This window comes from Canis lupus, chromosome 7 (assembly GCF_048164855.1).
Source record: "Canis lupus baileyi chromosome 7, mCanLup2.hap1, whole genome shotgun sequence".
NCBI lineage: Eukaryota > Metazoa > Chordata > Mammalia > Carnivora > Canidae > Canis > Canis lupus.
The window spans coordinates 6456682-6470945 of NC_132844.1; the positions used below are offsets into that span (position 1 = coordinate 6456682).

Consider the following 14264-nt stretch of genomic DNA (forward strand, 5'->3'; position numbering starts at 1 on the left):
TTATCTGTAAAATGAGGGTAAGAATAATAATACCAAACTCAGGGTAGTTTTGAGAATTAAGTGAGTGTGTAAAGCGTAGAAGTACATAGTAAGTGCTCAATAAATATCAGTGATGATGATGGTGATAAGCCTGGTCTTAGGTGGTTTAGTTAATGAGTCAAACTCCGAACTGGCATTATACTTCAGGATTTTTTTAATATCCCACACTTTGTATCCACATATATTAACACTCCTAATTGCCTTTTGTACATTGAATTTTCATTAAAAAGCTGATTAGTGCTGATGTCCAACTTTAGCACAGGGTGCTTCTAACCAACCACTGCCCCAAGGTAGATGTTTGGCTTGCTCAGAGATTTGCTGTAGTGGTGATGGCAGATTTGTAGCATCCATTTCCTCCTTGGAGTCTAACACCCTTCTGCTATTGTCAGGATGGCACCAGCAGGGAGCCAGTAGGCAGCTGCATGTGTCATCCAGGTGGTCAAGTATGAAGAGGTCCTTGGCCAAGGCCTTTGCTTTGGTATTTGGACAAGATCAGAGTATAATTGTCAAGATCATGGGCTTTGGAGTTAGTCAGACCTGGCTTTAAGTCTTGCTCTGCCAAACTCTGTGACCTTGGGCAAATTACATAACCTCCTTAAACCTCAGTTCCCTCACAGAGTTGAAAGGATTAAATGAGGTAACATGTGCAATGCTTACTGGAATCCAGTAAGCACTCAGTGAATGTTAACTATTAATATTCTGTCCTGCCTCCACAGTGCAATAGAGATGGAAAATTGAGCCCCCTGGCACGATATGCTTTTTAGGGTACCCCAAGTTTCTGGGCAACCAGAAAAATATTCACCGACTTTCCAGGTTCCCTGGCCCAGAGGATAGCACCCTAGAGGAAAAAACAACTCTAGGAAGCAAATTAAGGATTTTATAAATACTGTTTTAGCTTTAGCTTTCTGGGAACTGGATTCCTCCCTTGATATCATGTTAGTCTATTATTCCACTTGTGAGCATTTGACTTTCAAATACATCTCCAGGGACATGTAATATAGGAAAAGCAAATCATGACTTGTATGCCAATGTTGTCAGTAAGCAACTGAATCTTCTATGCTTGGTAGATTCATGGCTGATAACTCAGGCAAGTTATCTGCTGCAGGGACTGCTAGCCTTGAAGGTCTACTTGAGAAGATTAGAGCTGCGCTATCCGTGTTCCTTCTCTGCTCCCCACATGGGATCCTGACAAATTATTAAACTGAAAGTTCCCAAAATAGTCCCTTCATTCTTGCCAGGTAACTGGCCCCACTTAAGACAGCTAGATGTGATTAAAACAAAGTAACTGAGCAAAAATACTTTGCCAAAAAGATACCTCAAGAAAGGTAACGGGGCTAGAAGAGATTTTGCACCATGTTAGATTTCTTGAATTTGCTTGGTTGCATGTGGTTGGTATGTGTCTTTGGGACTCCTCCTAAGCTGCCATGCCTGTCCCCCTTAAAATCTGTCATGGCATTGGAACCAAGTAATCTTAAGTCATCTGCAGCAGTCTTTTAATCTTTTTAGTTTGGCAGAATGCATACTTTTGAATGTGGTAAGAAATAGGTATTCTTTATGGGAAGCCTAGTTCTTAGCCCTTTTCATATATTAATTCATTTAGTCTTGACAACCACATTGTAAGAGTAGGTATTATTATCCCTATTTTATCATGAGGAAAAATCAGGGTCCAGATAGGTTAAATAACTTGCCCAAGGTATTGTAGCTAGTAAAGGAGCAGGTTTCATACACAGGCATTGAGACTCCAGAGACCATACTTTTCACCATTATACTGCACTCTCTGAATAAAAACTTAATATAAGGCTCCTAGCAGTGAAAATATTTTTTTAATTTTTTATTTATTTATGATAGTCACAGAGAGGGAGAGAGAGAGGCAGAGACACAGGCAGAGGAAGAAGTAGGCTCCATGCATCGGGAACCCGATGTGGGATTCGATCCCGGGTCTCCGGGATCGCGCCCTGGGCCAAAGGCAGGCGCCAAACCGCTGCGCCACCCAGGGATCCCTGAAAATATTTTTTTAAAGATTTTTATTATTTATTCATGAGAGACACACACAGAGAGAGAGAGAGAGAGAGAGAGAGAGAGGCAGAGACAACAGGCAGAGGGAGAGGGAGAGGGAGAAGCAGGCTCTTGCAGGGAGCCCGATGTGGGACTCAATCCCGGGTCTCCAGGATCATGCCCTGGGCCAAAGGCAGATGCTTAACTGCTGAGCCCCCCAGACATCCCTATTTATTTTTGTGTGTGTGTGTGTGTGTGTGCCAAATTAGTTTTCCTTTAGGATGAAATGTAAAACTTTGGTATTTTTAGGGGAAACTACATTCTTAGACATTAGTAAGTTGCACACCAAATTTTTATTTAAACCCTGACCCATCTTGAAATTGCCTTTGGAACCTGATAAATGTCATGTTTCATTGTCCTGTGTAATTTTTATTATATTGTCATTATAAATGTCAGCTGATTCCAAGGAGACTCTGGACTGTGATCTTGGAAATATGGTATATGAAAAATTTATTTTTATTTCAGGAGATTACCAAGTAAGATGATTTCTTTAGCAAATTGCCTAAAAGAAAATTTGGTATATTTCCATGAGTAATAGATTCAAGGTTAGCTTTGAATGTTAAAAGAGCATTCTCCTAGCTAGTTCATTGTTGCCATGACAGTGCTGGCAGTGTGAGTGTTGTAGTAACTCCTTGCAATGATCTTATTTTAGACCCTAACGTTTGCAGTGTCAAACATCCCCTTCCCCGCCCCATAAGTAACTCTAGTGGAAAAGTACTGGTTTTCTAACTGGCTTTTGGCTTTGTAGCTGAAAGACTGCACTATTGTGGGCTTAAAAAAAAAAAAATAGTGTAGGAGTGTTGAGTATTTTTCCTGTGGATTGTGAATGTTTGAAATTTCCTAAAATATGGTATTGCATTACATGTCATAACAGCAAGTTGTTTACAGCTAAAATGAAAAGAGGCCTCAATTGTCCTCTTAGAAATCAAGCCCAGATTATCATTAGTTTGAGCTCATATAGAAATCATTTTTCCGTTTGTATATCTTTCATGCATACTTTAAAGCTTTTGGATTCTTTTATTCTATTATTGTGGAAAATTGGTATTGGAACCATAAAGGATTATGTTTAAATAGTATAGAAAGGTACTTTTTTCTTACCCTTTCCATAGTTCAACATTTATCTGATGAAAATGGGACATCTTAATCTTAATTGCCAAAATTGTGATGTGACTTAAGTTATATAATGATTTTAAGAAATTACTCAGTTTGAATTATGTACTTAAATTAACATAATTATTGAGGTAGTTTTAACTTTGTTGCCTGTATGTTGCAAATTAAATTTTAAAATACTTCATTGATATTTTCTAATTGTAAATCCTGTCATAACTATACTGGTAAGCACAAAATACTTTCAAATTCATAATAGTGCCTGCATTTTCTATAATTTTGTATACCACTTCTTAGGTCAGAGTTTTGATATCTAAGGCATGTGCCCTAAAAGTTTAGTAAGCAAGATAAATCAAAATGATTTTGGCAATGAATCTTGTCAGAGAAGATGGAAAATCTAAATACTATACTTCCTTAATGAGTAAGAGCTACTAACAAGTAATTCCATTTGCTTTTTTCCTAAATGCTCCATGAAAAGTTTAGTTCATCTTCCTTAGATGCTGAAGATTTAAATAAACTTTGCACAATTGGGCCTATATTGAGTATTGGAGAATGGATGGATGTAAGGCAAACTCTTTTCTTTCTTTCTTCAGTTTGACATATCAAAGTAATTTTCTAAACAAAAATTTGACCCCAAGTTGTTTGGGCTTTTCCAACACACAATGAATATTTTAATCTTGATTTTATTTTATTATTCTCTTCAGTGAATTATATTAATATCTCCTTAGTGGTAATTATTAAAATTAAGAGGAGTCTAATTCCAATCTACATTAGTTTTTAAAGGCTGATTCTTTGAATTTGGGAGTTGGTGTGTTGAAAATTGTGAAGAGTCAAGCCTTAAAATATTCTGTTATTTTAGTACATGTTTATATCAAATGCTTTTTATTGGTTGGAATGAAACTAAATGATAGTTTGTGACTTTCCCTTTGTTGAAATACTTAATGACAGGGTTGCTTTGTTTTCCCCGGAACCCCACAGCACCTCTGATTGACCTCTATCTCCCCATCTAAGGCTGAAATAAATATACTTTTTTAAAGTAAGAATTCATTTTGAATCTTTCTTTGTGCCTGACACTGTTCTGGCACTGTGGGGGATATAAAAAGCAGTAGAAGACAACCACTACCCTTAAGAATTTATCAGTGATGTAGAGGAAAAAAATTAAGAGCAAATCAAGACTGTGACTAAAAATGTTAAATTTTATGATAACTTGTTGACAACAGTGCAACTGTTGTTAAAGGAATGTATACATAATGGCTCCACATCTAGGGAATCATCTGAAAGATTTGTGTATGATGATAATCACTGTAGTGCTATTTAGAATATAAATGTATTACCTATATGTATTTTCATATAAGTGGGTAATCTGAATACTCAGTAGTTAAATTATGGGTTAATTAAATTATAATAGCTCTATAAAGGACTATTTTACAGTTATTGAAAATTCTTTTGAAATATATTAGAAAAGATTATCTATTTAAGTGGAAAGGAAATTTTTATAGTGGTGCCAAATATATGTATATTTTTATAGAGGGGGAAAAAGGCATGCACCACTTCTGATAGAAGAACCAAATGCAGTACCTGCACCAAATTATTAACTGTAGTTCTCTTTCAGAGTAGGATTATTGGAAATTTTAGTTTTCCTTTTTATAATAATTATTAATAAATACTCAATTTTACTGAGTGCTTACTATGTGCTAAGCATTGTTATAAGCATTTTGGTTATAACATGCAAATTTCAGGTGGATTATAGGTTTTGAGGAAGATCTGTTCCCCAAGCAAAACAAACATGCAAATATGAATGCACCCCCTTGTTATAAGATTAGAATAGGTTTCTGATTTCTTTGGCCAAGGAAGCAGAACTTCTCAAAATCTAGGCTTTCTCATTAAGAAGCAGTGCTTTTAGTATTCCTGGATACTGCTTTCCTTGGCTCCCAGGCCTAAGGGGTACAACCACTAAAGACATTTTCTGGTCACACCAGATCTACAAAATTCAATTTTTGCTATACTGTCACCTTTTTATATTTGGGGTTTATATGCACATTCTGGAAGAATTTATACTAACTGTTTATGCACTTTCTTTGAAGGTCCATTTCTCTGCATTATCTAATTTTATACCTACAACAATTCTCTGAGGTGAGTCTTACATAACTGAAGTAGTGAATACTGGGAGGGCAGGAGGCATATCTGACTCCTAAATGTCTGTGTTCTTAAACATTAATCTGTTTTCCTATAGCTTTTTTTTTTTTTTTTTTTTTTGAAACGAGGGTATGTTTTTACTTTGAAAAATAACTTAAAATAAGTGTGGAAAAATTATATGATATATAGAGTGCTATATTCAGAGCAAAGAAAGATCAGGATGGGTTAGGATAATAAAGACAGCTTAATGGAGCATATAAATTTTAATGTAATAATTAACTTGTCTCCTCAACTCATCTGTTTACACAAGTATACACTCCTTCTATCTCCAGCATGCCCAAACCAAGCCCCTGATGACTGGCTGGAAGTCATTAATGCTCTATTCTACTTCCCTGCAAACTAAGTTTGGCCTCATTTTTGTTTCCTCTTGTGGCCCCTTTTTATTTTCCTTTTGCCATCTGTCAGTGCATGTATGAACATATAACTATGACTTTTGTCAAAGCTCCTTCTCATTATGGTGTTGGGCATTATAAATAGTTCCAGCTTGGCAGTTTCTACGTGGTCATACCACGTAATTTAGAGATTGAGATGTCCAAAAGAGTTGTAAAAATTACATTAATTATATTTAAAAACTAATTCAAAAGAAGTAAAACTAGGATCTTGAATCTTGTCTGAGGAATTAATCTTACAGCATAAACCAGCACTGATACTCAGCCAGGACTCACTGGCACTACAATACTTGTTAAAATACTGAAGTATTTTTATACCAGTTGATAAATGGTGAATAGAAACTGCAAAAAGGAATAGAATTAATATACATAGGATGGGTGGCTTATCTTAGAAACCCACACATGCACTTAGATTCCAAGATGGTCTGGTCACTGAAGCCAGGAAGTTTTCCCCTATGCCCTGTTATTTCCAATGTTGAAGGTACAGAAGCTCTTGGGTAGGAGAGAGAGACCAGGCTGGTGAACTAAGGAGAACCTAAGGAGAACTAAGGAGAACCTATAAACCCACAAAAGAAGTGCCCAGTTGTGCCAAGAAGAAAAGCAGGGCACAGGCCTTGACAGTAACTGGGGAGACTGCCACAGTTGGGGGATGGTGGCAAAGACTGTCAGGGTATGGTCGGTCAGTCAGGTGGCCTTGAGCAGCTTTTTTTTTTTTTTTTTTTTTTTTTTTTTACCAATTGAATTAGTTATCCATTGCTTCATAACAAATTTGGTTGCTCAAAAAAAATACACATTTATTATCTCACAATATGTATGAGTTGAGAATCTGACTACAGCTTAGCTAGGATCTCTGCTACACAATCTCCCATGAGGCTGTCATTAAGGTATTAGCGAGAGCCATGGTCTCAACTGAAGGCTCAAATGGAGAAGGATGTGCTTCCAAACACATAGAATTCAATTCAGTTGACCAGATTCAATTCTTTGAAGGCTTTTGGATTGAGAGCAATCTAATTGATTGCAGGCTGCTTTCAGTTCCTTGTCATGTGGATTTCTCCATTTGCATCTTCATAAAAGGCATCTGAGAAGAGCCAGAGAGAACCAGCAAAAGAGTTCCAGCAAGACAGAAGTCACAGTTTTATAACCTGATCTTGGAAGAGACATGCCATCACTTTTGCCCTAATCTGCTCATTAGAACCAAGTCATTTATCCAGCCCATACTGAGGAGGAGCAGATTACACAATGGTGTGAATACCAGGAGGCACAGGGATCAATGAGAATCATTTTTAAAACAGCCTGTCACAACAACATATCTCCTGAAGTGAGGGATTGGGCAGAGTGGACCTCCCTGCACACTGTGAAGAAAGTTGTGATTTAGATTGTATGCCCAGAAACCTAATGAAGGCCTGAAAGAGACTGTGGTCCAGCAGGTAATAGTATGAGCCCAGAGTCTGTCTGCTTCCCAACTTTGCAACCGTTCTCCACTTAAAGGAGCCTCAGACCATCAGTCTGTCCAGGGATGCCCTTCCCCAGGTCTGGCTTCTTCACTGGCTGGGGCCCACCAAGGCTCAGTTGGAGCAGCCCGCCCAGTGCCTCTAGCAGCTTCTTGATATTCTTTCATCCCCACAGTCCCCCATGACGCTTCTGCCTCCCCCCCCCAATTATTCCTGTGCAATCTTAGGCAATTCCCTGCTTCCCATTCTTTGTGCTAGAAGGAAAACAGCATTGGTCTAAAAGGTGGGAAGTGGCAAACATCTTTCATCATTCAGTGACTAATGACCTATGAATCACATCTCAGTTGTGCCTATGATTTGAAGAGAAAAGGAATTAAAGGCCAAAACTTATGAGCGTTCTCTAATGAATAATGAATGAGATTAGCATAATTGCAAGTACAAATTTTTTTATTCAAATCTTCCAAACCAACCAAAGTTGGGATACTTTCCTGTCAATTTAGTAGTATCTGAGAGGGAATAGATAATAATTTACCTTTTTTCATTTTATAAGCTTCAGCTCCTTAAAGATTTTGGCTATTGCAGAACCTGATTAAAATGATTACATAACTGATAGCAATTTAAAAATTTTTTACTCCACTGAATACTGTTTTTTTGAGGCCAGGGCTTTTCAATTGTAGGGAAAGCTCTTGGTTTAGTTTAAAAAAAAATCATTTATCATTTTCTCATATTTGTTTTTAATGTATTGGACAAATATTTGATTACAATTGAAATATTTTCGGGGATCCTTGTGTGGCTCAATGGTTTGGTGCCTGCCTTCAGCCCAGGGCATGGTCCTGGAGTCCCAGGATTGAGTCCCGGGATCGAGTCCCACGTTTGCATGGAGCCTGCTTCTCCCTCTGCCTCTCTCTCTGTGTGTCTCATGAATAAATGAATAAAATCTTAAAAAAAAAAAAAAACAATTGAAATATTTTCCCATATATATATATATATATACATATATACACACACACACACACACACACACACACACACTATATATACTGTATATACTTATGTAAAATCTCCAAATGCTAGCAGTGGTTATCTCTAGGCCATGGTTTATGTTTTAATACATTTTTCCAAAATTTTTATAGTGGGTACTTCTATTTCTTCTAATAAAAACCAAAAACACATGTCATTAAAGAGAAAATAAGTCCAATAATACCACTTCCTATTGATAAGAGGATAACTTTTATGGTTATCCATAAGTTAAAGAGAACTTCAGTATACGCTCTGAATTGTTCTAATAATGGCATATGCTAATTTTAAAAGCTGCAGTTCTTTAATTTCCTTTAAAGTTACCTTTCTTTCAAAGACTTTGGATGTTGATAAAGTAGATTTTTTTCCTAATGGATTTTGCATTTATGAGTTTTTTTTCTTTGCCTACATCACACAATGAAAATTTACTCCAAATTTTCAGTTTATTATAGTTTTTATGAACACTAGATGGCACTCTTGCTCAACTGAAAACTAGTTTATTTTTACTATTTTGGTGCTGTGGGCTTTAGGAGAAGAGTTGGGTGTGCAACTTAAGAAAACTTATAATTTCCATTTTGTTTTAAGGGAGGGAGTTTGGAGAGAAAGGGAAAGTTTACAAGTTTAAATAGCTGAGCTTACCTAGTTTAGTTTTTCCATCCCTGCAGAAATCACCATATTAATATGAATTAGAATCTCAGTCATTTCACAAATATTTATTGAGCACCTGCTATCTTTAGGCACTCTTTTAGGCTCTACATACATTAGTTAGAAGAAAAGATAAAAATCTACCCTCATAGAGCTTACTAGTACTTTGACTTTTTTCCTCTCATACTTTCATTCACCCATTAACTCATTTAGTAAGAGGAAGCTGAAGAACAGAGAGGTTATCTGTTTTGTCCCTGTTCACCTACGTTGTCTACACAGTGGAGGTGGGATTCAGATTCAGGCATCTGGTCTCCAGTTTGTTCTATTAATCTCAACACTATACTGCCTTTCAAAACTAAAGAATATTTTATTATTGATTTTGTTAGTACAAATGATATAAATTTACCTGTTCATTTATAATTGTTCCCAGATCTATTAAATTCAAATGCTAATACCATTTTTATTGAAAAAACACTGACTAAATACCTGTTTTTTTTTAAGTATAATTAACATAAAATGTCATATTAGTTTCAGGTGTAAAATACCAATTTTTTTTAATGGTTCTGCAGTCAACTATCATAATCTTAGCTCTCTTACAAGGTAATGTAGATCAAGTCACAAACACAGCTACCCTTTATTTAAGCATCCTTTTGGTCCTATTAAAGCTCTTTGCCTTAGCCTTGTAATAATTTGGATATGTATTAATGAGAGCTCTGCCAGATTGTGGTTCAGTTATGAAACATTAGGGTAACATGTATCAAAAGTTATTATTGGGGGATCCCTGGGTGGCGCAGCGGTTTGGCGCCTGCCTTTGGCCCAGGGCGTGATCCTGGAGACCCGGGGTCGAATCCCACGTCAGGCTCCTGGTGCATGGAGCCTGCTTCTCCTTCCTCTGCCTGTGTCTCCGCCTCTCTCTCTCTCTCTCTGACTATCATAAATAAATTAAAAAAAAAAAAAGTTATTATTGGAGCACCTGGGACAGTCAGTTAAGCTTCCAACTCTTGGTTTGGATTCAGGTCATGACCTCAGGGTCCTGGGATCCAGCCCTGTGTGGGGCTCGGGGCTTAGCACAGAAGTTTATAAATTTTCTCTCTCCCTGTCTCTCCTCGCCACTGCTCATACACTGAACACTCTCTCCCTCTCTCTCAATAAATCTTGTAAAACCAAAAAAGAAAAGATACTATTTTACTTGCCTGCTTGCTCTCCTGTGTTGTTTTATATTTTAGTAGTATTCTGCTTAAAAGAAAAAGAGCTCAGCAATACACTATGAAACTTAAAAACGATATAGAACCTTAAATCATTTCTTAGTAGTCTAGGGATGCATTTCATGATTTTTGGGGAGGTGGGGGCAAATTTACCTTACTCTAAAAAAAAAAAAAGCTATATGTGACCTAAGATAATTTAGAATTATACTTGTATTTCTCAGGGACCAGAGTTGTACTGAACGACATTCTTGTTGTAAGCCACTGAGTATAGAGGGAAAATCAGCCACCATAGAATAAAAATATATTGATGACTAATTTATACACAGGTAATCAATAAATAAAACTTGCCTTTAGAGAAGCTGAAATAAGTAGTTCTTAATAGCTAGGCCCTTATTCTTTTTTCGCTATAGAACTGTTTTAGATAACAAAACTGTGTTTGAAATGCTAATAATTAGAGTTAACTGTCTTTTAATTAAATAATTAGTAAAAAAGAATCACTCTGGTTCTCCAGGGAGTTGAAGGAATTTTTCAGAGCAGAGATTTTGGAAGATGCAACAATTTAAGGTTTCTCAGATTGAGGATTATGTCTTTCCTAGGAGCCTGTGTGCCCCTTAATTGAATGCAAAATTGTGTACAGTAATGAGCATTTTTCTTAGGAAAGAGCCCAAGTTTTATCAGATTATCAAAGAGATTATAACCCCAAAAGATTAAGAACCACTAGAGTGAGGTACTGACTATTAAACTTATCTTCCTTAAACTTTAGAGAAAAGTTTAAGTGATGGAAATTTGGGAGTTTTAAACCAACAAAAGGAAAATCTTACTGATTCAACTTTGGCTTATCTCTGTTGGTCTGCTGACCCTCTTGTGTATGTCTGATGGTATTGGTACTTGAGTTATTTGTGATGTTTGTCCTAAACTAGCAGACCCACACTTGATAATCTAGATCTTAAAAATTCAGGTCTAAGCATAATACTCTCTAGTACCCTCTAGTACCATTCACATTGTTGCAAATGATAAAATTTCATTTTTTGATGGCTAATATTCCATTGAGTATATAAGATAACTATCATGCAATTTCACTCATGTGGAATTTAAGAAACAGAGAATCATAGGGGGAGGGAGGAAAAGATAAAATAAGACAAAAATCACAGAGGGAGACAAACCATAAGAGACTCTATAACTCATTTTAGGAAATAAGTTGAGGGTTGCTGCGGGGAAGGTGGATGGGGGGATGGGACAACTGGGTGACGGGCATTAAGGAGGGTACTTGATGGAATGAGCACTGGGTGTTATGTGCAACTGATGAATCACTAATCTCTTCCTCTGAAATTTAAAAAAAAAAAAAAAAGTCTCACTTTAAGAATGTTAGAATTAGAACACAAGGAGCCCAGGGGAGCATGGTAGAGCTCTAGTCCTCATGTAACACAAGCAGGAGGAGATACATACGCAAGCCACAGATTTTGGGGTTGTGCTTTTCCTCAGTAAAAGTTAATCAATACAGATATAGGTAATAGATTGCCAGAGTCCCTAGTCTGGTTGTGCCGAGCTGTCTAACCTTGGGCAAGTTACTTAGCATCTCTTAGATTTAGAGATGCTAAGTAACTGCAAAACAAGACAGTAGCACTTCCTGTCACTGAGATAACAGCACCTTTATCTCTCTAAGGTACTTAACACAGTTGCCTGCCTTAGTACTTAACGTGGTGAACAAAAGAAAACACTAAATCTATCCTTGCATATGCCTCAGTTGTTTAAAATAACACCTGTTCTTACCTTCTAGCTCCTCATCTTGATTTATTTTTCTTCTTAGTCTCAAACACTACCTGACATTATTTATTTTCTTGTTGATTCTGTCTACCTCTTATAGATTGTAAGCTCCATGAAGATGGACGCCTTTCCTTGTTCTCTGCTGGGCTCTCTAGACCAGTGGTAGCATATACAAACAGATGTCCAAATAAATATTTGTTGAATGAATGAACAAAGGTTAGCTATTATCATTATCTGACAACTTCTATCTACTCTCCCTCCCATTTGCCTGGACCAACTGCAGCTTCTTTTTAAGTGATGTGGGTAGGCCAGAAAGAAAAGTCTCCTAACAGGCTTACCTGAAATCACCACTTAAATAGATGCAAGCCTCAAGAGGCAAGGGTTGGGAGTAGTTACCGGAACCCTGTGAGTTACAGCTATAGAAGAAGGCTGTCTGCCTAACAGGGTCTATGGCCTTCAGTAGAGGAATATTATACTCACCACTAGCCCACAGCCTGGCAGGGGGAAAATGGGGTAATGAATATCCTGACCTTCTTCCTCCTGCCCTTCAATTTGTTAGTGTCTCCCATTGGAAGAACCTAATTATAAGCAGGATGGCAAGGGAACCCCAATGATATAATCCCTAGGGGTGAGCATTCTGAAGCACACAATGAGGTAGAATCGGTCAGAGGATCTGGAGAGACAAAATATCTAGCATACCTATATTTAGGAAGACATCTTAATGGATCGGGGTTGTAAAAAGAGTAGTTCTTTGGTGGTAATCTGGTAGAAGAAAGCTACAAAATAAACTGCTCTGGTGAGTAGTCAAGATGAGAGCAGTTATGGGGGGAGGGAATTTTTTGTGACTTAGGTACTGAGAAACAAGGGAAGAGAGAGTCTAGAGAGAGGGAGGAAAAAGATAAGGATATAGCCATTGGAATGACAATCTGCCAATGAAATGGATCCCTTTGAAGTATTTACATTAGTTCTTGTGTTCTTTGAATTTGGAGGACAATCATATTGCATCCATTTTTAGAGGATTTACTCTATACATACTGTAGTTTGTTTTACTTCCAAAATGTTTGTAAACTTCTACACTCAGTGGCTACGTATTAGTCATGCTTTAGGCAATGATGGTGAAGTGGGCATTGTGCAAGGAGAGTGCCATGAGAGCCCAGGGAGATGAGTTGGGTTACAGTGCGGAAGAGCCCACAGTTAAGGTGAAACTGTCCCTTTATGCCCAGGTAGACTCGATCTCTGTGGATGAGAGGGGAATTTGTGATGAATGGGGAGACATTGAGGTTCAAGTTATTTTGTTGAAGAATAAGGCTGAACAGTGGGACATCCAGATTGTAGGCTTCTGGGTTTATATGATCTTTTATTCATCAGAAAAGCAACTAAATTAAGTGTTATTGGAATGAAGGGTTAAAAAGAATGAATTTTTTAAAACTAAGGAAACATAATGATGTTAATATTGCAATTGAAAGAAATAGGTATGCTAGATATAGTAAAGCTTCCTTGCTGAAAATTTTATAAACTGGGTGGAAAGGTAATCAGATTAGAATATGTAACAGAAGGGGTGCCTGGCTGGCTCGGTTGGAAGAGCAGGCCACTCTTGATCCTCTGGGTCATGAGTTCAAGCCCCATGTTGGATATAGAGGTTACTTAAATAAATAAATAAAACCTTAAAAAAATAAAAGAAGATGTAACGGAAAACTCACCAGATACAGAGTGAATCAGCAAAGGTACGCCAGAGAAATGCAAAGGGAAAGCAGTAGTGGTCATTGTATTAATCTCAAAAGGATCTCAGGATTCAAGAATTTGTTAAATGTCATGACAGTGAGTTTCCAGTAAAGATGTGCAATTCCTCAGCAGTCGTCCCCCAAACTTTCTCTTGATTGCCATCATCTCCTTCATGAACGTTTCCATATCACCTTCATCCCCTCCCTTTGCATCATTGGAGTATGCAGTCATTGAACTGCATACTGGGTAAGGCCCAAGGGGAATTTGGGGCACATTGTTGGTCTGTTACTTCCTGCAGCCTTCTGGCCTTCCACCACCTCAGGTTTTCTCTTTTCTACATTCTCTGCCTTACTTTCTCTCACCCTACCCCCAACCCCTACAGCTCCTGCAGCCTGTTTCTTTTTAAACAATTACTCTTGAGCCTATCCTGGCAGTTGTTTTCTCTATCTCACATAAATGTATATGCATTTCCACCGCAGCTGACAGACATATTCCTGTCCCCCCATCTTCAGGCCAGAAGCCCACTCAACCTCTAAGGGCAGTGGGGAACTGGGACAGTGACCAAGCGCCTAAGGGCAGCTTCTCTCTGGTGGAAGGTTTTATTGCCCATTCACTGAGCACAATTTCAGATGTCTTTTTTTTCCCCTGAGGCCAACCATGAAGTACATTTCAGA

At 37.6% G+C, this 14264-nt stretch overlaps 1 protein-coding gene across 4 annotated transcripts in view; it reads left to right on the plus strand.

Annotated features, from left to right (window-relative positions):
• The window catches only part of SESN1 (sestrin 1), a 99147-nt gene that overhangs the window by 9972 nt on the left and 74911 nt on the right, over nucleotides 1-14264 (plus strand). The window contains exon 2 of one of the 4 annotated variants that reach the window (XM_072831836.1): nucleotides 5286-5334. The exons of the other annotated variants lie outside the window; for them this stretch is intronic. The gene's annotated coding sequence lies outside the window, so the exon portion shown is untranslated. The remainder of the gene's footprint in view (nucleotides 1-5285; nucleotides 5335-14264) is intronic. 4 annotated transcript variants of the gene reach the window in all.